Here is a 27,823-nt window from a genome sequence, read left to right as displayed (position 1 = left end):
AACAGTGACAGGTGGTGATAGGGGGTGATTGATGGGTAATTAGTGGGTGTTTAGAGGAGAGAAGAGATGTATACACTGCACTTGGGAGGTGATCTGATGTCGGATCTGCGGGCGATCTATTGGTGTGGGTGGGTGATCAGATTGCCCGCAAGGGGCAGGTTAGGGGCTGATTGATGGGTGGCAGTGACAGGGGGTGATTGATGGGTGGCAGTGACAGGGGGTGATTGATAGGTGATTGACAGGTGATCAGTGGGTTATTACAGGGAATAACAGATGTAAATATTGCACTGGCGAATTGATAAGGGGGGGTCTGAGGGCAATCTGAGCGTGTGGGCGGGTGATTGGGTGCCCGCAAGGGGTAGATTAGGGTCTAATCTGATGGGTAACAGTGACAGGTGGTGATAGGGGGTGATTGATGGGTGATTGATGGGTAATTAGTGGGTGTTTAGAGGAGAGAATAGATGTAAACAATGGATTTGGGAGGTGATCTGATGTCGGATCTGCGGGCGATCTATTGGTGTGGGGGGGTGATCAGATTGCCCGCAAGGGGCAGGTTAGGGGCTGATTGATGGGTGGCAGTGACAGGGGGTGATTGACGGGTGATTGACAGGTGATTGACAGGTGATTGACAGGTGATCAGGGGGGATAGATGCATATAGTACACGGGGGGGGGGGGTCTGGGGGGGGGGGGTCTGGGGAGAATCTGAGGGGTGGGGGGTGATCAGGAGGGGGCAGTGGGCAGGGGGGGGGGATAAAAAAAAAAAATAGCGTTGACAGATAGTGACAGGGAGTGATTGATGGGTGATTAGGGGGGTGACTGGGTGCAAACAGTGGTCTGGGGGGTGGGCAGGGGGGGGTCTGAGGGGTGCTGTGGGCGATCAGGGGGCAGGGGGGGGGAAATCAGTGTGCTTGGGTGCAGACTAGGGTGGCTGCAGCCTGCCCTGGTGGTCCCTCGGACACTGGGACCACCAGGGCAGGAGGCAGCCAGTATAATAGGCTTTGTATACATTACAAAGCCTATTATACATATGTGCAGCGGCGATCCGGGTGGTAGTAACCCGCCGGCGCTTCCGAACGGCCGGCGGGTTACTACGAGCGGTGGGCGGAGCCAGTCCCCGGCGGCTGATCGCGTCACGAATGACGCGATCGCCGCATAGCCACTCCCGCAGCCGCCCCCGCCGATGGGCGTATTGCGGTCGTTTGGGCCCGGACTTTGCCGCCGCCCATCGGCTGGGGGCGGTCCTCAAGTGGTTAATGGGCACCTTTAGACAAATGCTAGCATTTAACCTTAGCGCTAGTTGCAACGGAATCCGACCTCGTGGGTCAGCTTGGTAGGTTTACAGAAAGTAGGTATTCTTATCTGTAACACCTCATCTCTCCCAATTGTAAATAACAGGTTGTGGAGGACTTCATTGTGCATGGAGAGGTCCACAGCTGGAGCAAGCAAAGCTATGGAAGGGATTTTTCAATTTTTTTAAAAAGACCTTAATCATCTACATTTATCAACTTGATTGCTTTGAATTTGTCTTGTTCAATTTTGGGTTTCAATATACTTTAACCCTGAAAAAAGATAATTGGGAAGAAAATATGGAAAGCTGAAGGAATGGGTTGGAGTTTTGTTGCCAATATAGTTTTGAATTGATGTAGGTATTCTGCATTTTTGCTAATCTTCATTTGCATATATATGCAGACATTCCTCACAACATTTTATAAATACAAGTAATTGTAGGGTAGGCCGATTGATCCTCTGTTTTTTTTTTTTTTTTTTTTTTTTATATAAACATGGACATGTATGTACTGTAAAAGAAAACCTCCTATCCTCCATAATGCATTCACTTTGTACATGAACAATTTTTCAACCGTTATTTTTTACATTCTAATATTTTTTTATGTGTGACCAGCATTAGTGGATATTCTAGTGTATTTAGAGCACATCAATGCAATTTCCTCCCCACACTTTTTGGCTGCGACAGAGTCCTAGAGCTGTATTTTTAGTTGGACTTTTCACTGTTTTTGAGCTTTCTCAAGACTGCTCTTGTTTCAGTTGTATGAGTAGTGTAGTGAAGGTTTGTTGTCATGTTTATAGCTGAACAGTACTATGCAGAACAAGGTTTCTGTGCGTTGCTATATTGCTTCATTACTGTCCCTTGTTAGCAGTGGAGAGTTTACATTTGCATCTGTGTATAGGTTTGTAGGTTGTTTTGTCCTAACGATTGTTCCTTTTTTTTTTTCCCATGCTGATGTGCCATTTTGTTCTTGCCCTTCTGTATATCGCTTTGCAGGAATTATGCATATTTTAGTAGAGGCATTTAATAAGCTCAAGGGCACATTTTAGACTATAGTAGGTTTCACTCTATATGTTGCCTTTCATACAGTATAATTCTCTGCAGGGTTATTAGTTGACCATGGCAACATTTAGATTTTTTTTTTTTTTTTTTTTTACCACTTCATCCACAGGTCAGTAGATATACGTCCTCTGTGACTTCATCTAAGCCACAGGTCAGTAGAATCTACTGACTTGTACAGAAGCAGTGCTGTGCAGGATTGGGCTTGCTCCTGTGCACATTTCTGGCACTATCTGATGTAGCACTAATTGGTGAACGGGAATATATGTTTCCTGAGCTAATGAGATTGATTTTTACTATTAAAAATACTTTTATTTTCTCATTTCATAGTGAAAAATACACACTGTAGCATTATTTCTGAATCAAATATCTTCACCATAAATTATGACCGAAACATAATCTAAGTTTTGTGATAAGCAGTAAGAATAGCCAAGCAAAATTTGTGTTTTTTATCTACAGTAGCATTTTTTATTTTTAAACTGGAATTGGTAAAACTGAGAAATGTTCTATTTTTTTTCTTTTCCCATTAAAATGAATAGAAAACAAAATTGTTCGAGGGAAAACATGGCATACAATGAAAGCCTAGTTTGTCTTGAAAAAAACAATATATATTTCATTTCTGTGTCATAAGTAGGGATACAGTTATTTCTGATTAAATAAGGACATAGCTAAACTGTCAAAACTGCTCTGGTCAATAAGTGGGAAACAAGGTCTGGATGCAAAGTGGTTAAATGCATTTTTTCTCTTTGTAGAGAAACCTAAAGTCCATCGACTGAAAAATCAATGTCCCAAATGGACAGAGCAGAATGTACAACCAGTTCACCTGCCAGCTTATTGAATTATGGAGAAAGTAGACTATATGAGATATATGCTGCATTATATAGAGTTTTTACAAAACTGTTCTTGTGGTTTTACTTAAATGGTGTGTGATTTAAACTCAGACCTAGGACTCTAGTTATTATAAACGCTCCATTTTGAAAGCTCACACAACCTTGTAATAGCTGTTGAGATGGTGCCTTTGCAGCACTGTGAAACGTGGAACATATTTTTCTTGACTAGAACTGTTGTCATGGAGATCTTGAACCTGCAAGACCTTTATCTGTCAATTAAACACCTCTGCATGGCACATTCCCCTACAGCTCTTTGGGTGAGAACAACTTACATATTCATTTCCAAAAGTCATGGGGAGGGTACTTTGTCTCCACAAATGGAAGCACTGTAAGTAAACGCAGCTTGCACATCCCACAAATTGGTATAATAACTCAATGCTGCTTACATCATTGACAGTTAAAACAAGAGTGAGAGGAAATAAAGGTGGCTGTGATGTGCTGCTCTGTTGAGTGAGTCGGCCAGAGGTAACCTAGGGTTGATTTCTGGTACTGGGTTTCCCCGAAAATAAGACAGTGTCTTATATTGATTTTTGCACCAAAAGATGTGCTAGAGCGTATTTTCAGGGGATGTCTTCTATTTCTATGACACACAAGTTCCTGTGCTGTGTCCTCCTGCCCTCCCCGCTGTGCTGCCTTTTCCTCTGCAGGATCCACCTCTTGAGTTCCTCTGTGTCCCCCTTGTACCTCTAGTGTCCCCCTCTGTACCGGTGTCCCCTATTCCCTGCTCTTTTGTGTCCTCCTGTTGTCTCCCTCTGTCCTCTGTCCCTCTATGTCCTACTGGTGTCCCCCTCTGTCCACTGTCCTCATGTCCTCCTGGTTTCCCCCATATCCCCCTGCATCCTCTTCTTTCCCCCAGCTTGCCGCTGTGCTCCTGAGATTCAGCCTATGGGTAAGACAGGGCTGTGGAGTCGGTCCAAAAATCCTCCGACTCCTCAGTTTAGGATTCTACCAACTCTGACTCCTCGACTCCGACTCCTCTAATTTGCATATTACAATTTTGTTGATTAAAAGTATGTAACATGAAATTCGTCTCTTAACTGCCAACGCTTAGGAATTTTACAAGACAACTGAAGTGAGAAGGATATGTAGACTACTATATTTATTCCCTTTAGACTAAAACTAGTCCTTGGTAAGAGTACTTGTAAAAGGTACAAACCGGAACAAAGAACATCTATCAGGCCCTAGGCAATGTAACTGTGGGTACATGTAAGAATGATGTGCAGGTACTCTGCAGGGGAATGAGGAGATTGTAAACAGACAACACCTCTGTGTTCAATGTGCACAGCATTCTCAGTGGATTACCTGCAGCTCTGTGGGGAGTGCATATGTAGAGTATAGTACTACTGTGTAACAAAGTAAACCTGAGACAGATGAAATTAAAGTTTTATACATACCTGGGGCTTCCTCCAGCCGCCTTCAGGATAATCAGCCCCTCGTTGTCCTCCTCCACCACCTGGATCTTCTGCTATGAGTCCAGGTACTTGAGTCAGCCGGGCGTAGTGCGCATGCACACACTCCGCCGCCAGGAGCATACTACACCTGTGCAGTACTATTATGCCGCAGGTGCAGAATTTTCCTGGCTGTGGGAGCGGCATGCGGCCGGACAGCGCTGACTGGCTGAATTACCAGGACTCATAGCAGAAGATCCGGGTGGTGGAGGACAGCGAGGGACTGATTAGCCTGAAGGGGGCAGGAGGAAGCCCCAGGTATGTATAAAACTTTACTTTTCATCCGTCTGTTATCCTTTAATCTGTAGTCCCCAAACCAAATTTTAACATATCAAATTATTTGATTTCATCAGCAAAGGGAGTGCATACATTTGCATAAATCAGCATCAGTGCAGAATTACTTCCATCTCATTGACCATCTCTATTAGTGACACGGCTACACATCAGGCTTTATTCTTGCAGCATAGATGTTATTTAGTATATATAAGAGATTCCTGTGTACACATCATATATAGTCACAATCAGATGTGTATATCTGACCTTAAAAATACGGGGACTGCTTTATTGAAGCAGCACAAGTAACTAATTTTGATTGGTTTATTTCATTTTTGTGGACTAAGCACAGCTATTACTGTATATATACTGTATATATACATTATTTTTAATGACTATTATCTGAGAAATAGAACATTTTATCATATTTTCTATTTTAATTACAGTTACAAATTCATTTGGAGTCGGAGTCGGTGCATTTTTTCCCGACTCCGACTCCAGGCACCCAAAATTGCCCGACTCCACGACTCCGACTCCACAGCCCTGGGGTAAGAAGTATGGCAACTTGTGTTTCTGGGCTCCAGTAATAACAATATTTGCCATACTTTTTCCCTTTACTGCTGCTAGGGCTTACTTTTGGGGGATGTCTTAAATTCATGGAAAGTGGGTACTTCCTGTTCTTTGTTTTGTTTATGCCTGGGAGAGTGCTGTCCTATAGGGGGTACCGCTTGGCAGCAAGCAAGCTTTTTCAATTGTAAGATCTTACTTGGATATGAAAGCAACCCTGTAATGAGGAAGGGGTTAAAAACTGGGTACTTTCATTTTCCCCTCAGGTACGCTTTAACCACTTCCCTCAAAATGGACATTTTAAAATGTCCTATTTGTGCACAAATTGGTGCAAATAAGATGCTTTATAAATGGGCATTTTGCTGAAGTGATTGTGCATTCATGAGCACAGGTTCTGTAGAAAGTGCATTTGGATAACCTGGTCAATGTAGTAATGTAAACTTACCGTGCAGTTGGTTGACACATGTATATTGTGAACCTGCCCTCCGACTTACCCCTCTTCTACCTTTTAACTACCTAATGACTGTGTCGCGCCGATGGGCATGAACGCGGCAGCCCCAGGACTGCCTGACGCCAATTTGCATCAAGTCCAGGGGCGGGGTTTTACAGGAGATAGCACGCCGATGCGTGTGCATCTCCGCTCCGCCATTAGTCTCCCAGTGGCTATCGCTGCTAGGAGACTGTTAGACGGCTAAACCGCATCGCTGTACAGTGTAAATAGACAGCGATCTATCGCAGCGCTGTACTGGGGACAGCAGTGTGACACTGGCTGATTGGCTGGCGGGGAAAGGAAGGGAGGGATTAAGAAAAAAAGGTATATTTGAAAAAAAAAATAATTTACAAACTAACATTGGGGGAGCAATCAGAGCCCACCAATAGAAAGTTCTGTTGGTGGGCAGAAAAGGGGTGGGGAATCACTAGTGTGCTGAGTTGTACGACCCTGCAGCGAGCCCTTTAAGCTGCAGTGGCCTAAATTGTAAAAAATCGCCTGGCCACTCGGGGGGTGTAAGCCTGTGGTCTTAAAGAACCTACGGCGGATCTCTGGTAAGAAAACACATACTTGCTAAAGAGGAAAGCCTCTGGATCCTGTAGAAGCTTCCCATGTCCCCCTTATCGGGACCCTCCAGAATATCCAGGCAGTGCACAGGCAGATCTGTGCAGAAGCACGAGCGACTTTGGCTTACTGCCCCCACAGCAATTTGCTTGATACTATGTAGAGACTGCATTAGGCCTGGTTCACATTGCAAGAGCTTTTTTTAGTGCTGATGATTTTCAAAGCTCTTGCTAATAGCAATGCTATGGGGGATTTTTACAAAATCACATTGCTCAAGAGAGAACACACATAATATTACATTAGCAAGAGCTTTTAAATTGTGTCTTAGAAAAAGCTTTTGCAGTGTGAAATCAGCCCTTAGGGTTAAGGCTGGTGCCGACATGCAACTTTTTCTGCCCAACTATCATTCGTACTTGGTCTGTTGGACGATCGTTGGTCGTTTGACAAACAACTGGACGAGCGACTGATAACAGGCAGTTTGCCCGATCCAACAGGCGGTTCAACTCACACGGCTGTTGGGCTGATATCGTGCAGTTGGCCACGTGTGCACAAGTTGTTTGAAGGACTTGCACTTGTTTTGAATGCAGTCATATTGTGCAGTCTGTCGTTTTTCTTGCAAATGAGTTGGTTGTTCAGTTGGTCGTGCAATCGCTGGTCATGCATTTGGTAATGTCGTCATGCGGAAAAGTTGCACGTGTGTACTAGCCTTTAGGCAGGTGCTAGCAGACCCATTACACGTGTTCTCACTGCTGTCTTATCAGTGTTGGCAACTACTGCATCATTAGTTCTATCAATAATTCTGTAGATTGAGGGCATTTTACTGCAGCCTACCGCTAGGGCAGTGTAAGTCTATGGTGTAGTTCACATTGCCCATGGTGCACTGCGCCAGAAGTACTCTAACGCAAGTGCATACCTACGTTACCATGCGGCAGACCGCAAGTCATGTAAGTCTATGGTGATTTTTTTTTTTTAATGCGCCCCATAACTTTGTGTTGTGCGTCACTTCCTGCTTGGCCAGCTGCCAGACAGATTACTGCATACTAACGTGAATGTCTGTCAATGCTGGATAACCAAGACTACTGTAACGCCATTCCCATTATGTAATTTTAGAAGAGTACAATGGAAAAAGTGAGCAGTAGTAGAGAAAGAAGAGCGCCTCGAGTTAGGTAGGAGGCACCAATAGTTTAATATAATTGGTTTTTTTTTTTTTTTTTTTTGTCTTTTACGCAGAGAGTCTGGGGCCTTCCACATTCCCAGAATTTTCAACTAGGGGCAACCAGACCTTCTAGTGGAAAAGATTTTTGCTCTTGAACTTAATCACATGGTCCTTTCAGGCAGTTCTGGAAAGTCCAGGCAGGTGTGTGATTACAAAGTCTGAACATTAACCTTGTTCCTTCCTTGTGCTGGAAATGAGTGTCAGGAGAGAAATGTACTGGCACCAGCAGGTATTTAACAGGGGAAATTCCACCCTGTTTTTCCTGCTTTGCGTCTGTGTACAGGAAGAGACTCTAGTATGTGTGGACTGTGGAGTGTGCATGAGTATAACCTTTTACCACAAGTCACCACATTTTAATTTATAAGGCTGCTTTGTAGTTTCACAAAAGAATGTCAGTTGACTATCACCATCATTATTATTATTTAGTATTTTTATAGCACTGACATCTTCGGCAGCGCTGTACAGTACATATTGTCTCAGAGAGGTTCACAACCTAATACCTTCCACAGTCCTATGTGACTGACCATGTGGACAGTCATGCAGGGTGGACAATGGAGCCACTTGTGCTCCTATTTGTAGCTTTCCTGGCTCCTCCTCCATGTCATTTGCCAACACTATGCCCCTTGAACCTAAAGGAAGATGTATATGGAGGCTGGCCTTTTTATTTCCTTTTAAACTATGCCAGTTGCCTGGCATTCCTGCTGACCTTTCTGGCATCTCTATGCTTGTTTAGGGCATAGAGGCAGTGAAATCTGCAGGACAGCCAGGCAACTGGAATTGGGTAAAAATGAAGCATCCATATCCCTTTCACTTCAGGTTTCCTTTAAGGGGAGGATAATGACTGCAACCAATTTTAAAAGTAAAATGAGTAGTGTGACTCTCTCTCTCTCTCTCTCTCTCTCTCTCTCTCTCTCTCTCTCTCTCTCTCTCTCTCTCTCTCTCTCTCTCTCTCTCTCTCTCTCTCTCTCTCTCTCTCTCTCTCTCTCCTCTCTCTCCTCTCTCTCTCTCTCTCTCTCTCTCTCTCTCTCTCTCTCTCTCTCTCTCTCTCTCTCTCTCTCTCTCTCTCTCTCTCTCTCTCCTCTCTCTCTCTCTCTCTCTCTCTCTCTCTCTCAGACATTAGCGGGCTTTCAAGTTGAGGGTCCAGCTGAATGCCTTAGCACAGGGGTAGGGAACCTATGGCTCGAGAGCGATATGTGGCTCTTTTGATAGCTACATCTGGCTCACATACAAATCAGTAGGGGTCGATTCACTAAGCTACATTGCTCAAGCAGCGTAGTGTGGCAGCGCAAGTAAAAATTTTTAAAGTAGGCACACTACTGCTGTAGCATGCACTACTAACTTACTTGTGCTACCCCCAAAACTAACAGCTGCTCCAATTGTCCCACTCTGGATCCTGTCATGTCTTTGTAGGACGAGATACTCGCACTTTCATTGGCCCAATAGGTGGTCTGTCACTTGATTTGCAGCCTATTGGGCCAAAGTGCAGGGATCTCATCTTACAAAGTGAATCAACCCCCAAGTCAGCTAGCTAATTGTACAAGCTGTTAGTCAGTATTTTCCTGTCTGGTCCTCTGGGAAATTGCTGATGTTGCTGAAACCCAAAACAAGCTGAAGATGTGTCTGAACCTTTCGCTGCCCGGAGGATCAACTGTATACACATCACCATGGCAACAGGGTCTTGAGCCCTCTGCTGCGTATGCACACTGTGCCAGTTTGAAACCTATTGTATGGCTTTCAGGGAAATACATTTCAATATATGTGGCATTATGGCTCTCTCAGCCAAAAAGGATCCTGACTCCTGCCTTAGCATAATGTCTTTTTGGGGCTCTGGGTAAGCAGAATCAGAATTTGGGGAATCGCTGTTCATGTTGGACGGTGGTATGGAGAAGGGGGTGGTTAGGGAGAATAAAGAAGGTAAATATGTAGATTAGCATTAATTGTTAATTATTCTGACATTTTCTAATCATCTGGTCAAATGTGAATTTAAAAAATTAAATGGATAATTACTATAGATGACATTTCAGTGACTATATTTATACCAGAATATTTTGTTTTATTTTCTAGATTTACATTTGTAAGCCACCGACCTGAGATTCTGTGTTTTCTGAATTCCAGGTATAATATAGTTGTATAAAAATATAGCGCATTTTAATTAGATAGTATATTTTGCAAATGACACATCATTTTTTTAACAGCTAAGCGTTAGTGACCGTGTAGTAAGGGGGGTATTTAGGCTGCCATATTTAATTCCTTATACACAATGCCAATTGCTTGGTTACCCTGCTGTCCCTCTTCTGCCTAATACTTTAAAGGGGAAGTGAAGAGAAAGGTATATGGAGGCTGTCATGTTTGTTTCCTTTTAAGCAATACCAGTTGCCTGGCAGCCCTGCTGATCCTCTGCCTCTAATACTATTAGCCATAGCCCCTGAACAAGCATGCAGCAGATCAGGTGTTTCAGTGGTTCAGACTTTAAAGTCAGATCTGACCAGACTAGCTGCATGCTTGTTTCTGGTTTTTTTCAGATACTACTGCAGAGAAATAGACCAGCAGGGCTGCCGGGCAACTGGTATTGCTTAAAAGGAAATCAACATGACAGCCTCCATATACCTCTCACTTCAGTTCCCCTTTAAAGGGAACCTGAAGCAAGAAGTATATGGAGGCTGCCATATTTATTTCCTTTTTAAACAATACCAGTTGCCTGGCAGCCCTGCTGATCTGACTGCCATAGTGTTTGAATAACACCAGAAACAAGTATGCAGCTTATCTTGTCAGAACTGACAATTTTAGAAACCTCTGATCAGCTGCATGCTTGTTCAGAGTCTATAACTAAACGTTTTAAAGGCAGAGGGATCAGCAGGATAGCCAGACAACTAGTATTGCTTAAAAGGAAATAAATATGGCAGCCGCTCATATTGCTCTCACTTCAGGTGTCCTTTAACCTTCCTGGCGGTAAGCCCGAACTGAGCTCGGGCTATGCCGCGCAGGAGCATTTCTCAGGCCCTGCTGGACCGATTTGCTTTTTTTTTTTTTTTTTTTTGCAACACGCAGCTAGCACTTTGCTAGCTGCGTGTGCATTCCGATCGCCGCCGCTCCGCGCAAGATCGCTGTGCCGCCCCTCTCTGTCTGAAAAAGTGGACGTAGTTACTCCTTGTTTGCCTTTGTGAATTGCATCTTTTGATCATTTCCCCTGCTTTGCTGACCTAATTACCAAATGTTTTAGACCAGGTCTAAAACATTACACCTAACCATTAGTAGACTAAAAAACACCAGTAGACTAGTCTAAACTGCTTAGTGAATTGAGCAGTACCCCAATACCCCAACCAAGGTTGGGGTATTGATGGAAGACTAATAAAGGTGAAAAGGAAAATATTTTTTTTTTCTATCTTCAGTAATTACAACAGGTTTCCAAAGTTTCAATGTCCAAGCAAATACATTGAATACTTTCAATAATCTAAGTGTGTTTAATTGAACAACCACCTTGGAAGAAAATAGAAACTTACTAGTAACCTGTAGATGGCGCTATCGCCCTCGTGTAGTCTCTATGTTCCCTGGTTTTTTTTTTCTTTTTTTTTTCCTGAGCACTGTGATCAGAAGGTCAGGAGCCAATGAAAACTGCTCCTGAGCGATGCACGGAAATCCTCTGTCTTTAGACCGCAGAGATCTGCTACTGTGTCCTGTGCACAGGAGCCGCCGATGTTTAAACTACTCAGCATCAGACTTAGCCAGCCACAAGTTCGGTGTAGTTTTAAAGGAAACCTAAACTGAGAAGGATATGGATTTGTCCTTTTAAAATAATACCAATTGCCTGACTTTCCTGCTAATCCTGAGTATCGAATACTTTCAGCAACAGCCCCTCAACAAGCATGCAGAATCAGGTGCTCTGACTGAAGTCGTACAGGATAAGTTGCATGCTTGTTTCAAGTGTGTGATTCAGCCACTCCTGCAGCCAAAGTGATAAGCAGGACTGCCAGGCAACTGGTATTGTTTAACCTCCCTAGCGTTCTGGACGAGCTAGGCTCGTCCAGAGACGCTGGAGGTGACCGCTCAGGCCCTGCTGGGCCGATTTGAATAATTTTTTTTTTTTAAACACGCAGCAAGCACTTTGCTTGCTGCGTGCCTTACCCGATCGCCGCCGCCACTACCCGCCGCGATGCAGGGCCTCCCCAGGCGGGACCCCGTGCGCTGCCTGGCCAATCGGTGCCAGGCAGCGCTGAGGGGTGGATCGGGTCTCCCTGTGACGTCACGACGACGTCGATGACGTCACGATGTGCGTCGCCAAGGCGACGGGGGAAAGCCCTCCAGGAAATCCCGTTCAGAACGGCATTTCTGGACGGGCCATTGCGCCGGCGGCGATCGGAGGGGTGGGAGGGACGCCGCAGGGAGGGGGGAATCATGTAGCTAGCGCTAGGCTAGCTACATGAAAAAGAAAAAAAAATGTGCAAAAAACGTTCCCGCGACCGCAGGGCCGCGGGAATCAGAACACCAGGCAGGTTAAAAGGAATATATCCCTCTGTTTAGGTTCCCTTTAACTATCAGCCGTCCCAAACCAATTAAATTGGTAGTGCATTTCTTTTGGCTCTTATGTTTTAGTTCATAATATCACAGCCAGCAACATAGTTTGTCTCTGCAAGACTTGAAGCAAACCTGTGATGTGGGGAAGGCATAAAAATTAGATACTTCAGTAGTTGTAAACCTCTGGATGGTCTAGAGCAGCCTTTCTCAACCTTTCTATCATGGAGGAACCCTGCAAATAACTTTTGGATCTCAAGGAACCCCTGCAAACAATGTTTTGGTCTCGAGGAACCCCTGCATTTATTTTGCAGGAGGCATGGTCTTTAAAAGTATGTGTGGCTGTTTATTTCAATACCCCCATTACACTGCCACTCATTATAGCATCTCCTGATGCCCCAATTTAGTGCTTCTTGTTACAGTACTACCTATTATAGTGTGCTCTATTATACTTCCCCCACGATGGGGGAAAATTCCAAGGAACCCCTGCAGAGTCCTCAAGGAACCCTAGGGTTGAGAAAGCCTGGTCTAGAGGCTTCCAGACTCCTCATCGAATCCACCGTTCTGACACAGGATTCTCTTCTTCTGGCTGGACTCCTTGAAGTGCACCCTGACTGGGCAAGCGTAACTAAGGGCCACACATGCGCAGCAGGAGAATGGCAGCGCTTTCAAACAAAACTTATGCCTGAATGATTTATCTGCATGGATGTGCAGAGCTCCAATAACTGGGACTATATTACACACTTAGCACTCACTACAGGCAAAGGGAGATGTTAGCTTCAGTGATAATGTGTGCACAGAATTTTACCTAATAGACTTCCCCACGGCGGTGACGGACCCCCTACCTAACACTCGTCTAGCAATAAAAACATAATATTCCTCGTGCTGTTAATCACAAATGGTATACACATTTCATCAAGCAAACAGACAGACAAATGACAGCGCTCAAGGTTGCACCTGAAATGTAAACCAACAGAGGCAATGCAGAGCCCCTCTGGGGCTAAATACATGCCTTGAATGCAAAACGGATGCAAATTATGTGCTAATTCTAATCTAATTGGTTTACATTTCAGGTGCAACCTTGAGCGCTGTCATTTGTCTGTCTGCTTGATGAAATATGTATGCCATTTGTGATTAGCAGCACGAGGAATATTATGTTTTTATTGCTAGATGAGTGTTAGGTAGGGGGTCCGTCACCGTCGTGGGGAAGTCTTATTAGGTAAAATTCTGTGCACACATTATCACTGAAGCTAACATTCTCCCCCCCCCCCCCCCCCCCCTTTGCCTGTTGTGAGTGCTAGGTGTGTAATATAGTCCAGTTATTGGAGCTCTGCACTTCCATGCAGGCGAATCATTCAGGCATAAGTTTTGTTTGAAAGCGCTGCCATTCTCCCGCTGTGCAAATTGAACGTAAGTATACTAGTGGCTAGCTGCATTCATTGCTTCAAATCCATTTCCAAATTTTTAGATTAGAATTGGCACATAATTTGCATCTCTTTTGCATTCAAGGCATGTATTTAGCCCCGGAGGGGCTCTGCATTGCCTCTGTTGGTTTACATTTCAGGTGCGACTTTGAGCGCTGTCATTTGTCTGTGTCTAAGGCCACATACAGACATCAGACCATAGTCTTTGGAAAATGAAAGATCACAGACCAATCTTACCACCCTTCATGTAGTATAAGAGCCATACTCTACACAGTCTTTTCTATGGAGCTGAACTCCACATCAGGAAAAAATCTTTGCAAGATGCTGCACACACAGATTCTGTACAGACACAAAAGATCAGTATCTGCAAAAGATCTGTTCCTGCCAAAAATCCATTCCTGCAAATTGCAATGATAGTCTAAGAGATCTGCAGATCATCATACACACATGATTTAACTGACATTCATCTGCAGATCAGATCCACCAGGATGGATTTGCAGATCTGCAGATGAATGTCAGTTATATCATGTGTGTATGATGATCTGCAGATCTCATAGACTATCATTGCAATTTGCAGGAATGGATTTTTGGCAGGAACAGATCTTTTGCAGATACTGATCTTTTGTGTCTGTACAGCATCTGTGTGTGCAGCATTTTGCAAAGATTTTTTCCTGATGTGGAGTTCAGCTCCATAGAAAAGACTGTGTAGAGTATGGCTCTTATACTACATGAAGGGTGGTAAGATTGGTCTGTGATCTTTCATTTTCCAAAGACTATGGTCTGATGTCTGTATGTGGCCTTAGGGCCACACATGCTCAATAGAACAAAGCCACTTGTGCACAGCTTTTTTCCTCTTAGCATGAGCACTTTGTTTTACCGGCATGTGCAGACCTTCGGAGTGCATGCCCAGTTCGGATGCATTTGTCCATGGTGGGAGCAAGGTCACAAACAAACCCTATTGGACAAGCTCTTGTTGAAAAGGTTTTAGAGGGACCCAGCACTGGAACAGTAGGCTGTGAGAGGGTGAGAGTAAATTAAATTATCCTTTTAGAATTAACTGATGCCAAACTGCTTTTAATTGGTCAATCCAATGATCAATGCATTATTTAGAGCCCTATCAACAGTGTTAGAAAACAAAATGTATTAAAGAGTGTATATGTGATCATTTAACCAATCAATTCCTATATGATTTAAATGGCTAGGTTGCCACCTATGTGGCCAACTATAAGTTTCTACAGGCTGCCTAAAAACATTCCTTCTTAATAAACTTTATAGCGCGTAGAGTTATGTAGCAAGATGTTTGGCTGAATCTAAATTTGAACAATTTTCCCTTTAACGTTCCAGAAGCACCAAGTTTCTCCAAGATACAAAAGGATCAACAGTTTTGTGTACTTAAAGTGAGAATAATGTCAGACAAAATGAAAAATCTTTTTTTAGATAATCAGGTAAGAGGAATTTATTTATCAACATTAGAGTGATAGACTAACAATATATAATGACCACATTACAATCCTGGCTCACAGGGGTCTGTTAATGAAAACATGAAAGCAGACTATACTGTGGGGAAATCATGCTGACTGCTGTAGCACAACTCTGTTGCCTCTGGAAACACTGTGGGGAGAGGGGCAGAACGTTACAGCAGAAAATGATCAGTAAGTCCTGTCAGAAATGACATCACAGGCATTACTTATCCATAAATATTCAGGCCCTAGCTGGGATATTATAAGAGACATGGTGGTGGTAATTTATGTGAACTGTACTCTGTGGAAAATGAAGATCCTTAGAACCCTTGTAAGACCATATGCTGGTGTGATTGGCCCTGAGACCATATGTTGGTGTTGTTGGCCCTGGGTTCCTCCTAATGCAAGACAATGTTAACCTCATGTGGCTGGAGTGTGTCAGCAGTTCCTGTAAGATGAAGGCATTGATGGTATGGACTGGCCCACCTGTTCCCCAGACCTGAATCCAATTGCGCACATCTGGAACATCATGTATCGCTCCATCCACCGAAAGATTGTCCAGGAGTTGGTGGATGCTTTAGTCCAGGTCTGGGAGGAGATGCCTCAGGAGACCGTCGGCAACTTCATCGAGATCATGCCCAGGTGTTGTAGGGAGGTTATACAGACACGTGGAGACCACACACACTACAGGGCTTCATTTTTACTTGTTTTAAGGACATTACATTAAAGTTTGATCAGCCTGTACTGTTTTTTTCCACTTTAATTTTGTGTGACACTAAATCCAGACCTCCATGGGTTGATAAATTTGATTTCCATTGATAATTTGTGATTTTTGTTGTCAGAACATTGTTATGTAAAGAACTAAGTTTTTATTAGGAATATTTCATTTATTCAGATCTAGGATCTTATTTTTCTGTTCCTTTTATTTTTTTTGAGCAATGTATTCTAGTAAAGGTTTTGTTAATTATCTATAGGGTCTTGTCCCTCATTGGGACACATGGGGGTTAATTCACTAAGTTGTGCTGATACAGCAGCACAGCTTAATGACAGCAGAACGTGGTATTAATCCCCAGCTCACGCTATGCAGCCATAGCCACTTCGATTACCCCGGCAGGCTGCCAGGCAGCCTACTGGGCCAATAAAAGTGCAGAAATCTCATCATTTAAAGCCATTGGACCCGTTGGGGCTGAGGGCGGGTTCAGTAAAGCACTCGTTAAGTTTAACAAAGTGCTCGTTAAAACTATTGTAGCAGAATGTAATTTAGTAGTGCACGCAATGGCTGCATAGGGTGCGCTGGAGATTACCTTGCGCTGCTGTCACTAAGCTGTGCTGCTGTAACAGCACAGCTTAGTGACTCAACCCTATTCTGTGCTGTCTAGTACCCTGGTTCGAGTTTTTACATACAGTAAATTCCACCGGAAGAGTTGTACCAATCTGCAGGGATGCTGGATATATGTGTACACATAATTGATATTCTATCACTCTGCTGACACATCCATGCAAGGCAGTTATGTTATACTTGTTTAACCAGCCTGGCGGTATGGACGAGCTCAGCTAGTCCATCACCGCCGGACTCTGCCGCTCAGGCCCTGCTGGGCCGATTTTCTTCAAATAAAGAGCAGCACACGCAGCCGGCACTTTGCCAGCCGCGTGTGCTGCCTGATCGCCGCCGCTCTGCGGCGATCCGCCGCGAGCAGCGGCGAAAGAGGGTCCCCCCAGCCGCCTGAGCCCAGCGTAGCCGGAACAAAAAGTTCCGGCCAGCGCTAAGGGCTGGATCGGAGGCGGCTGACGTCAGGACGTCGGCTGACGTCCATGACGTCACTTCGCTCGTCGCTATGGCGACGATCTAAGCAAAACAAGGAAGGCCGCTCATTGCGGCCTTCCTTGTTTATTCTGGGCGCCGGAGGCGATCGGAAGAACGCCTCCGGAGCGCCCTCTAGTGGGCTTTCATGCAGCCAACTTTCAGTTGGCTGCATGAAATAGTTTTTTTTTATTAAAAAAAAACCCTCCCGCAGCCTCCCTGGCGATCTTATCAGAACGCCAGGGTGGTTAATACAGTTTGTCAAAATACGTGAACTATGTAGTGATGATCTGATGAGATTATTTTTCTTTAGGTAAGTGGAGATGAGCTCTAAATCCATGTGTCAGATTTGCTGCAAAAGTAATTTTGCGTGGAATATTGGCTCATCCTGGCCTGCTTACTATGCATTTACAAAGTCAAATTAATCATGAATATTTCAGTAAACAAAAGTTAAAAAGCATCGATACTGCAGTCAGAGAATAATCTGCATTGCAGTGGATAATCCCGTTGAGCTGAAAAGTAATAAAAGCTCTCTCAAAAGAAAAGTCAGTCACCTATGGAGAGGGAAGGCTCTCTCCCAGTGTTCTCAGTCCACCGCTGTCCCCCTTGTTGAAGTTATTTAACCAACTTTGTAAATACACCTTTGCAAATTTTCTGAAGGCTTCCAAAGCATGTTCCTGAGTGCTTCCAGCTTGCATGCGAATGTAAGGAAGATTCTCTGCAAATTTGAATTTGGCCAATCCAAATCAATGCTTTTGACTTGCCCAGTTGCATGATGCATACAAATTTTCATTAAATTAGCATGAAAGCTTGGATTATTAGCATGTAGTTGACCAGTCAATATTGCGCTCTTTACAGTTCTATGCCATATGTAGCTAAAATGTATCTGAGATGGGGAATATGTTCTATCTTACTCACCTGGTGGTTTCTTCCTGGTTCTGTATCCCTCGGTTTCCCCCCTCATCTGCACTGCTGTGCTCCCAGCCTACCCCAACTCGCTTAACTCTGTTCCCACCCTTTTGGTGCACAGACCCGCTGCATGGCATCTGTTAATTTGGGCACTGCCATATACTTTCGGCAATGGTGCTGGTAAAAGCTTTAGTAAAGTATTGGCAGTATTGCTGACATGCCGCTAGTGGCTTCACCCAGCACTAAAATACCCGGTGCCTTTTTCCTACACACACAGTGTGCACACAATAAGATAGCACACTCGGTTAGAACAGGGTGACTGTGTAGACTGTGTTTAATGTGAGTCTGTGCAGCGGCAGAATATAACAGTAAAGGTAGCCATACACTGGTCGATTTGCCATCAGATTCGACCAACTGACAGATCCCTATCTGATCGAATCTGATCAGAGAGGGATCGTATGGCTACCTTTACTGCAAACAGATTGTGAACCGATTTCAGCCTGAAACCGTTCACAATCTGTTGTGGTGGTGGTGGTGCTGCCGCCGCTCCCCCCGCCCGTATGCCCGCATACATTACCTGCTCCGCCGGCGAGACTCCAGTCCCCAGGTCACCGCTGCTCCGTCTCCGCTCTGGTCTCCGGCCCCGGCATGCTTTACTTCTCCCTGCCCGGCAGGAAGTTTAAACAGTAGAGCGCCCTCTACTGTTTAAACTTCCTGCCGGACAGGAGGAACTGAAGCATGCCGGAGACCAGCGCGGACACGGCGCAGCGGTGACCGGGGGTAGTCGTGCCGGCGGAGCAGGTAATGTATGCGGCTCTATTGCGTCGGTCATCGGGTACTCGAACGCCGCTAGCGACGCGCTCCCTACCCGCGGGCGATCGACGCTAATTTTACGCACGGAGCGATCGACGGGATCGGACGAAAAGGATCGAAATTCGGCATGTATGGCGAACGATTGGCAGCAGATTCGATCCCAGTGATCGAATCTGCTGTCGAAACGGCGGCGAATCGTGCCAGTGTATGGCCACCTTTAGGCTGCTCTGATACAGTCTTCACTGCTTCTTGGGGGGGGGGGGGGGGGGGGGGGATTGGGTGCGCTTTGTAAGTGTTCAAGGTTATATAGTTAATTAGGTTGATAAAGGACATATAGCTGGAAGAAAGACATGCATCATCTGACAAAGCTGTGAAATTGAATTGTAATCCACAAAGAAACATCCGTTGCTAACTCTGTACGATGCTGGAAAACACCGTTCCTGGCCTCTATGTGAACAAGCGTACCTAACACAAAACTGCCATCATGAACGGCCATTAGTGCCAGCAGCACCCACTTCATATACCCCTCTCCACATCTCGTTGCTGGTTGTACAAAAATGGAAAACTCCATATGCATAGTTGGCAACGGATGATGTTTCTTTGTGGATTACAATTAAATTGCTCAGTTTTGTTGGATGGTGCACAAGCGACAAGTGAATAATTTTTTCTTTTTTTCAATTATGGAGCTATCGGACTTGGAGCAAATGATTACTGGAGGAGTGTCGGTTTAGCCACAGACAGTTCACTGGATAGGCGAGTGCCGCAATCGCACTTTCTAGTGTGTATGTGTTTAAAGAAAGAAGACATTTGTCCATTGAGATTAACCAGATAATATAGGTTTGCTCAACTCTGTTTAGATAACCCTCATTAACCACTTCCCCCTTGTGGACCAGAGCAATTTTCACCTGTCAGCGCTTCTCCCTTTCTTTCGCCAATAACTTTATTACTACTAATCACAGCGTAATGATCTATATCTTGTTTTTCTCGCCACCAATTAGGATTTCTTTGGGAGGTACAGCATGCCAAGAATTATTTTATCCTAAATGCATTTTAACATGAATAAGAAAAAAAAAAATGCATTTTTTTCAGTTTTTGGCCACTATAGTGTTAAAATAAAATGTTCTACTATGGATAAAAGCCACACATTTTATTTGCCAGTTTGTCCCGGTTATTGCAACGTTTACAAAATTTCCCTAGTACAATGTATGGCGCCAATATTTTATTTGGATTAAAGGTGCTTTTTTTTCCGGTTTTGCGTCCACCACTAATTACAAGCCCGAAAATTAAAAATTAATAGTAATATACCGCCTTGACATACATTTTTTTAAACGTTTAGACCCAAAGGTAACTAACTAAAATATATAAATATATATATATATTATTATTTTATTATTATTATTATTATTATTATGTAAAATTTATGTATGTAGGTACTGTGGGAGGGAAATAGTTAATTATAACAGTCTGTGTGGGGATTTTTATTAAACAAAAATGAATTTTGGTGTAATATACTATTTGGCCACAAGATGTCTTCAGTCATTATTTCCGATTCACGTACGTAAGCATGTGAATCGGAAGTAATGTGTAACAGGAAGATACAATAAATGCCGGCGTCTCATAGACGCCGTTTATTGAATCGGGGACTTAGACTTATGAATGGGACCTGCAGTTCCATTCATTAACTTCCCCTCTAAGCGGTGGTAACATCAGTGCGCAGGCGAATGGGAGCGAGCTTCGGCTGCATGCTGCTGCAGACCGTATTCACGGCCCTGGTGCATCCTGTCAATTTTGCAGGGCCGTGAATATACTGCATGCAGCAAGTAGTTAAAATGTACCTCAGGCAAACTTATAAAAAAGATACTTGCCCAAGATGAGGTACGTCTGTGGATTGTGCAGTGGCTTCCCATGTCTTCCCAAAACTTGTTGGATATGTTACATGGCCGTGCTTCTCTTGTCACCTAGTGTGTAGGTGTAGTAAAGATCGTGCGAATGCAGCACAGCTGCTTGTGCGCGTAGAAAAGCGGATCCAGAGGATTCCCTCTTTTTAGGAAACTGTTTCAATCTCTTCTTTAGGATCACCTCGAGTTTTCTTTAAAGGATACCACAGCCCAAAGGCTGTGGTAAAATCAAAGTTGCAATGTGGAGGGAAAGAAAGATACATACTTACCGCTTCCCTCGTTCCCTGCCGATGGGTCCCGCTCATCTGTTACAGCTCCCGGTACCGACCCGACTCTCCTGACCCTTCACCCGGACATACTGTGCTGCGCATGCGCAGTATGTCACTAAACTCTTCGCTTCTGCCGTCGCATCGTGACGGCAGAAGTACGGACACTCCCCCGCCTCCTCCTCTCCCAGCGTGTGCGCTCCAATCTAAAGCTAGTGTGACATGCTAGCTGGAGTTCGCACTGGGACAATCGATGTGGAGAGAGCGGAGGGGGAATAAGTTAAAAAAAACCACACTGCCGGCTGGAGGGAGGGAGCGAGTGAGGGAGGGAGCGAGTGAGTGGGCGGGCGAGTGGGCGGGCAGGCAGCGAGTGGGCGGCGAGCAGGCAGCGGCAGTACAGCCCAAGCATTCTGTACATAGATGCAATGACATCTATGGTACAGCAAGAAAATTATCCCCACATTTATCTCTGCATATGTGCATGTATATACGTGTGTATATACATGTATATACATGCACATATGCAGAGATAAATGTGGGGATAATTTTCTTGCTGTACCATAGATGTCATTGCATCTATGTACAGAATGCTTGGGCTGTACTGCCGCTGCCTGCTCGCCGCCCACCCGCTGCCTGCCCGCCCACTCGCCCGCCCACTCACTCGCTTCCTCCAGCCGGCAGTGTGGTTTTTTTTAACTTATTCCCCCCTCCGCTCTCTCCACATCGATTGTCCCAGTGCGAACTCCAGCTAGCATGTCACGCTAGCTTTAGATTGGAGCGCACACGCTGGGAGAGGAGGAGGCGGGGGAGTGTCCGTACTTCTGCCGTCACGATGCGACGGCAGAAGCGAAGAGTATAGTGACATACTGCGCATGCGCAGCACAGTATGTCCGGGTGAAGGGTCAGGAGAGTCGGGTCGGTACCGGGAGCTGTAACAGATGAGCGGGACCCATCGGCAGGGAACGAGGGAAGCGGTAAGTATGTATCTTTCTTTCCCTCCACATTGCAACTTTGATTTTACCACAGCCTTTGGGCTGTGGTATCCTTTAAAGGGAATCTGAAGTGAAAATAAACTTATGATATGATTTGTATGTGCAGTACAGCTAAGAAATGGAACATTAGTAGCACAGATATGAGACTAATGCTGGATACACACGGTGCGTTCGTGCACTCGATTTTCCCGTCGATTCGTTTATTTCCAACATGTCCGATTTGGATTTCGATGGATCGTTAGGTCGATTCGGCATACTTTGCATGCGAATCGACCTAACGATCCATCGAAATCCAAATCGGACATGTTGGAAATAAACGAATCGACGGGAAAATCGAGTGCACGAACGCACCGTGTGTATCCAGCATAAGGCCTGGAACCCACTAGCAGGCTGTTACTAATCAGTTGTGATTTGAAAAGCTCTGGCTAATGTAATGCTATGGGTGTGATTCCACTTGAGCGATTTGATTTTATAAACATCCCCCATAGTATTGCATTAGCAAGAGCTTTTTCAAATCCCTAGCGCTTTGAAAAGGCTGCTAGTGGGTTTGAGCCCTAATAGTTTTTCCATTACAGGAAGAGTTAAACATCCGTTATCTATCTATGCAAAAGAGCTTCTCTGACCTCTGCGACCAAACTTTGGTTGCAGACAGTCCTGTCTTCTGAAGCATTTATCTCAACTGTCTCTCACTGTTTCTTGTTTAGGATTTTTCTGCAGAGGAAAGTTAAAAAAATCATTAGCCTGCTCTGTTTCATTTAAAATGCTGTGTAGTGTGTAGACTGCAAATATTAGAGAATGATACAATGTTGTAAAAAAAACTGAAAATAAAAATGAGACTATTTCTTTGCTACAAATGTTCCATTAACTATCCTTACTACGCAGCCAATTCATTATATCAGAACTTTTTTCCCCACAATCCTTCAGGGCAAAGGTGAGACGTAGCTCCTCCCAGGAACAGGAACAGACAGCACTTCCCCTATAAAAAAGTCACATGGTTAGTCCACCCTCAGTGCTGTTTGTTCCTGCGTCCAGGCAGGTCGGCATCTCCCCTTTGGGTGAAGCCTGTGTGCTGGGCTGCAGGTGGATCTCTCTGGGTGGCTGAGACTGTGGTACTGAGGCAGTCTGGCCATGCGCCCCAGGCTGGAGCTTTCCTGGGGTTTGCCTACCTTTCTCTCCCGCTTCCAGGGAAAGCAAGAGTGGAAGGCGTGGGTTCCCCTTGGCGGCCTTGCGGCGGAGTGAGCAGGACGGAGGTAAGCCGGCGGCCATGTGCAGCGTGGAGCGCATTGCGGCCATTAGGACGCTTGGCCGCGTCCGGATGCATGCTTTCCGGCGGGTATGCCGAAGGTAACAATTTGTAGTGCCGGCTCATTACTCTCTCTGCAGCTTCCGGGCCGCCACTCATCCATTCGCGGCAGGCCAGGTATGTTTCAAGGGGAAGCTGCGCGGGCCTGTAGCACTGTTGCTCAGAGAGAGTTTGTCCTGCGCTGGATGTGTCAGCTGGAAGCATGTCAGACGCTGAGAGGATTGAGAGCAACCAGGCCGCCCAAAAGGTGAGATAATTGTTTCTCTTTCTGGGCTGATTGTGCTATAGCTGTGAGCAGAGTTACATGCCTTGTTGTGTTGTTAATTATGCCAATACTAATGCTGGATACACACGTTGAGATTTCCCGTTCGATTTCCGGGATCGAACGGATCGAATCGATTATTTCCAACATGCTCGATTCGGATTTCGATCGTTTCTGCCGTCGATTTGCATGTTAAGTATGCCAAATCGACGGCAGAAACGATCGAAATCCGAATCGAGCATGTTGGAAATAATCGATTCGATCCCGGAAATCGAACGGGAAATCTCAACGTGTGTATCCAGCATAAGGCTTCTGCTAAATCTGCTGCTGCTGCAGCTGCAGATAAGCATAGGCATCCTCCTAATGATAAAACATTCCCTTTGTGCAATTTTATGTGGCCCTATGCAAAGACTCTGTCAGTTGTGCATAGAGAGGGTTATGAGGGAGGAGCCGGGTCACTCTGTTCAGAATACATTGAGATCCTTTAGAGAGGTGATTAATGCTTCATTGGAATCAATTAAGTCCTCATTATTGAATGCTAATCCATCCACTTCTCAGGTTGCTGTATCTGGAGTATCTGTGACTGAGGCTGATGTCAGGCTGAGTTTGCAGCTAGTTCTGAGGATTCAGACGCTAGAGAAATAGAATCTGAATCTGTTTCAAAGTTTAAATTCTGTATTGAGGATATGGAGGCGTTGATTGCTGCCATAAATGACTCTTTTGGAGTTGAGTAAGGATGTGTTAGCTGTTTTGTTTATTCATTATCAGTTATACAAAGCTGAAGGATCCACTTAAAAGGTGGATGTTTATTTGAAAAGGTCTTGGGAGGCTAGTGCGGCTGTGTTTAGGCCGGCTTTTTACCTCTACATGTGTTGCCACAACTTTGGAGCTGTGGATTAATCAGCTCAAAGCTAACATACTGGCTGGTGCACCTGTTTAGCAATTGTTGAGTTCTATTGCTATTCTCATTTAAACTGCTGCATATTTAGCAGATGCTTCTGCTGAAGCAATTAGGTTTACAGCCAGGTCCATTGCTCTAATGTTTCTCTTAGAGCCTTGTGGCTTAAAATATGGGATGGTAATATCTCATCCAAAAACAGGCTGTGTGGTGTCCCTCTTTCAGGTGAATTGTTGTTTGGTCCAGAGCTGGATTCAGCTTGGGAAAGAACATCAAATAAAAATAAAGTTGCTTAAACAGAAGACTGTGGTAATAATTTTTTCGTAAGCCAAGGAGTGATCAAAAGGATGCCTCTAAGGATCAAAGTAAAGGCAGGAGGTGGACTTTTGACAAGTCCAGGAAAGGGGGCTTTAAGTCTAAAGCTCTAGAGACCCAGTCAGAATCCCCATGACTCGTGTCAGGCGGTGGGAGGAAGGCTAAGATACTTTCTCTTAGGTGGGCAAAAGTGGCAAAAAATCAATTTATTCGCCAGACAATAATGTTTGGTTTCCAAATAGTTTGCCCTTCCTCCACCATCAAGATTTGTGATCTCAAAGGCCCGAAGAGATCCCACTCTGGTTCCAGAGATTTTGAGCATATTGCAGAACATGCTAAGACAGAATTATTATTATTATTATTTTATAAAGCGCCAACATATTCCGTGGAGCTGTACAGAGTAATGGAATTCATCCTGTGCCTGATTCTGAACCTAACAAACCTGAGTCGGTTTATGAAAAATTTTCGGATGGAATCAGTAAGGGAGTTACTGTTTCCAGAGGCCTTTATGGCATCTCTGGTTCTAAGGCCACATACACACATCAGACCATAGTCTTTTGAAAATGAAAGATCACAGACCAATTTTACCCCCTTCCATGTAGTATGAGAGCCATACTCTACACAGTCTTTTCTATGGAGCTGAACTCCCCATCAGAAAAAAATCTTTGCAAGATGCTGCACACACAGATGCTGTACAGACACAAAAGATCAGTATCTGCAAAAGATCTGTTCCTACCAAAAATCCATTCCTGCAAACTGCAATGATAGTCTATGAGATCTGCAGATCATCATACACACATGATTTAACAGACATGCATCTGCAGATCAGATCCACCAGGATGGATTTTCAGATCTGCGGATGATTGCTTGATCTGCAGATGAATGTCAGTTAAATCATGTGTGTATGATGATCTGCAGATCTCATAGACTATCATTGCAATTTGCAGGAATGGATTGTTGGCAGGAACAGATCTTTTGCAGATACTGATCTTTTGTGTCTGTACAGCATCTGTGTGTGCAGCATCTTGCAAAGATTTTTTTCTGATGTGGAGTTCAGCTCCATAGAAAAGACTGTGTAGAGTATGGCTCTCATACTACATGGAAGGGGGTAAGATTGGTCTGTGATCTTTCATTTTCCAAAGACTATGGTCTGATGTGTGTATGAGCCTTAAGAGATGCATATTGGCATGTGCCGATTCACCAAAAAATCACAAAAATTCCTAAGTTTTTCAGTGAGAATAAATGGGATGGTAGAACACTACCAGTTTGTTTGCCTCCTGTTTGGGATCACTTCTGCCCCAAGAATGTTCACAAAAATTCTGGGAGAAGCATTAATTCCGTTAAGGGAACAATCGATTTTAACCATTCCGTATTTAGACGACTTGCTTATTCTAGGAAGCAAAACAGCTGAGAAGCCATTTGAATCTGGTATCGGAACATCTCCGATCCCTAGGTTGGATCATCAACCTGGAGAAGTCCTCTCTAATTCCAAGTCAGAGAACTCAGTTTCTTGGCATGCTAGTGGATTCAGTAAAACAGATGATTTTCCTTCCTCCCAAGAGGATTCTGAAGATAAGTTTGGCAGTGAAATCATTACAAAGGGAAGACAAAGTTTCCCTAAGAACGATTTTGTCAGTGTTTGGGTTAATGTCATCCACGATGGTGGCAGTTCCCTGGGCATTAGCGCATATCAGGAAGATACAGAGGTTTCTCCTAGAAAATTGGGACGGTCGTCCACAAACATTAGATTTTAAAGTCAAAATCCCTCAAACTGTGTGTTGTCTCTGCAACAGTGGTTGGAGGAATTCTACCTTGTGAAGGGCAGGCCTTGGAAGGGGCCTGTAGACAACGTAATAACTACGGATGCAAGCGCTTGGGGCTGAGGAGCTCATATAGCTCACAGAGCCTTTCAGGGGAAATGGACAAAATCAGTCTCAAAGGTTATCCAATTGAAAGGAATTAACAGTAGTAAGGCTGGCTTTATTTCAGGTGCAATCGATACTGTTGCAGTCCAATGTTCTGATCCAGTCAAAAAACGTTACGGCAGTAGCGTTTATCAAAAAAACAGAGAGGCACGCGATTCTGGTAGTTGTAGGAGGAAGCTGAGGACATCTTGTCTTGGGCAGAAAAGAATGTGTCATCCTTGAGAGCTGTTCATCTCAAGGGAACACTCAATATAGATGCAGACAAACTGAACAGAAGCAGGATTCTGTCATCAGAATGGTCTCTAAACAAGGAGGTGTTTTCGCAGACATCATAAAACGATGGGGAACACAGTCAATCGATCTGTTTGCAACAGAAGACAATACCCAGATTCAGACTTTTTTCTCTCTCAATCCAAGAGATCAAAGCCGGGGCGGTGAATGCATTCATTCAAGAGTAGAACTTTCCACTTCTGTATGCATTTCCTCCTCTCAATTTGATTCCGGCGGTCATCAGCAAATGGAGAGGTTGTCAAAATTGGATGATTTTGATAGCACCTTGGTGACCGAGAAGGAGCTGGTTTTCAGCTCTCAGGAGGTTAGCATCAGAAGACCCTTGGAGACTTCCTTGCAGGCCGGATCTACTGCTACAAGGGAACCTGTGGCATCCGCATCCAGGCAGATTGAATCTGTTAGTCTGGATCTTAAATTAGCCTTACTCAAAAAGTTTGGAGTATCTGAGAAGGCAGCCTCTACATTGGTTACTAGCTGTAAGGAAGTTACTAGGAGGATCTATCTAAAAATACTGGAAGACTTTCACTTTGGTTATCTGGCTCTAAGTTTGATAGCTTGTCAGTCCCAGCAGTCCTGGTTTCTCCAGGACAGTTTGGATAAAAATATTTCTGTGAGTACGCTTAAGGTGCAGATTGCTACCTTATCTGCTTTTTCAGGTATCCCCTTGTCTTCCTCTCCAATACTGAGATTTCGGAAGGCTCTATCTAGGAAACTGCCAGTTTACAAGCCATACGTTTCTCCTTGGGATTTATCGTTAGTATTAGGGGGCTGTCCAAAGGTCCTTTTGAGCCACTAGGGGACAGTTCTTTTAAATTTCTTACATTAAAGACGGTATTTTTAGTAGCCATCACTACAGCCAGAAGGGTTAGTGAGCTACAGACCTTGTCTATGAAAAGTCCTTATTTTCAGGATAGGTTGGTATTACAGTCGGATCCAAACTTTTGTCCAAAAGTTAGGTCTAGGT

At 44.4% G+C, this 27,823-nt stretch overlaps 1 protein-coding gene across 13 annotated transcripts in view; it reads left to right on the top strand.

Annotated features, from left to right (window-relative positions):
- DTX3 (deltex E3 ubiquitin ligase 3) overlaps positions 1 to 27,823 on the top strand; it is a 223,453-nt gene that overhangs the window by 91,177 nt on the left and 104,453 nt on the right. For 11 of the 13 annotated variants that reach the window (XR_011026106.1, XR_011026105.1, XR_011026104.1 and 8 more), the window contains 2 exons: positions 9,858 to 9,908; positions 15,071 to 15,171. The exons of 1 other annotated variant lie outside the window; for it this stretch is intronic. The gene's annotated coding sequence lies outside the window, so the exon portion shown is untranslated. The remainder of the gene's footprint in view (positions 1 to 9,857; positions 9,909 to 15,070; positions 15,172 to 27,823) is intronic. One more of the 13 variants, XM_068267448.1, reaches the window with a different exon arrangement.

This window comes from Hyperolius riggenbachi, chromosome 2 (assembly GCF_040937935.1).
Source record: "Hyperolius riggenbachi isolate aHypRig1 chromosome 2, aHypRig1.pri, whole genome shotgun sequence".
NCBI classification, from domain to species: Eukaryota; Metazoa; Chordata; class Amphibia; order Anura; family Hyperoliidae; genus Hyperolius; species Hyperolius riggenbachi.
This window is presented reverse-complemented; position numbering and strand designations above follow the sequence as displayed.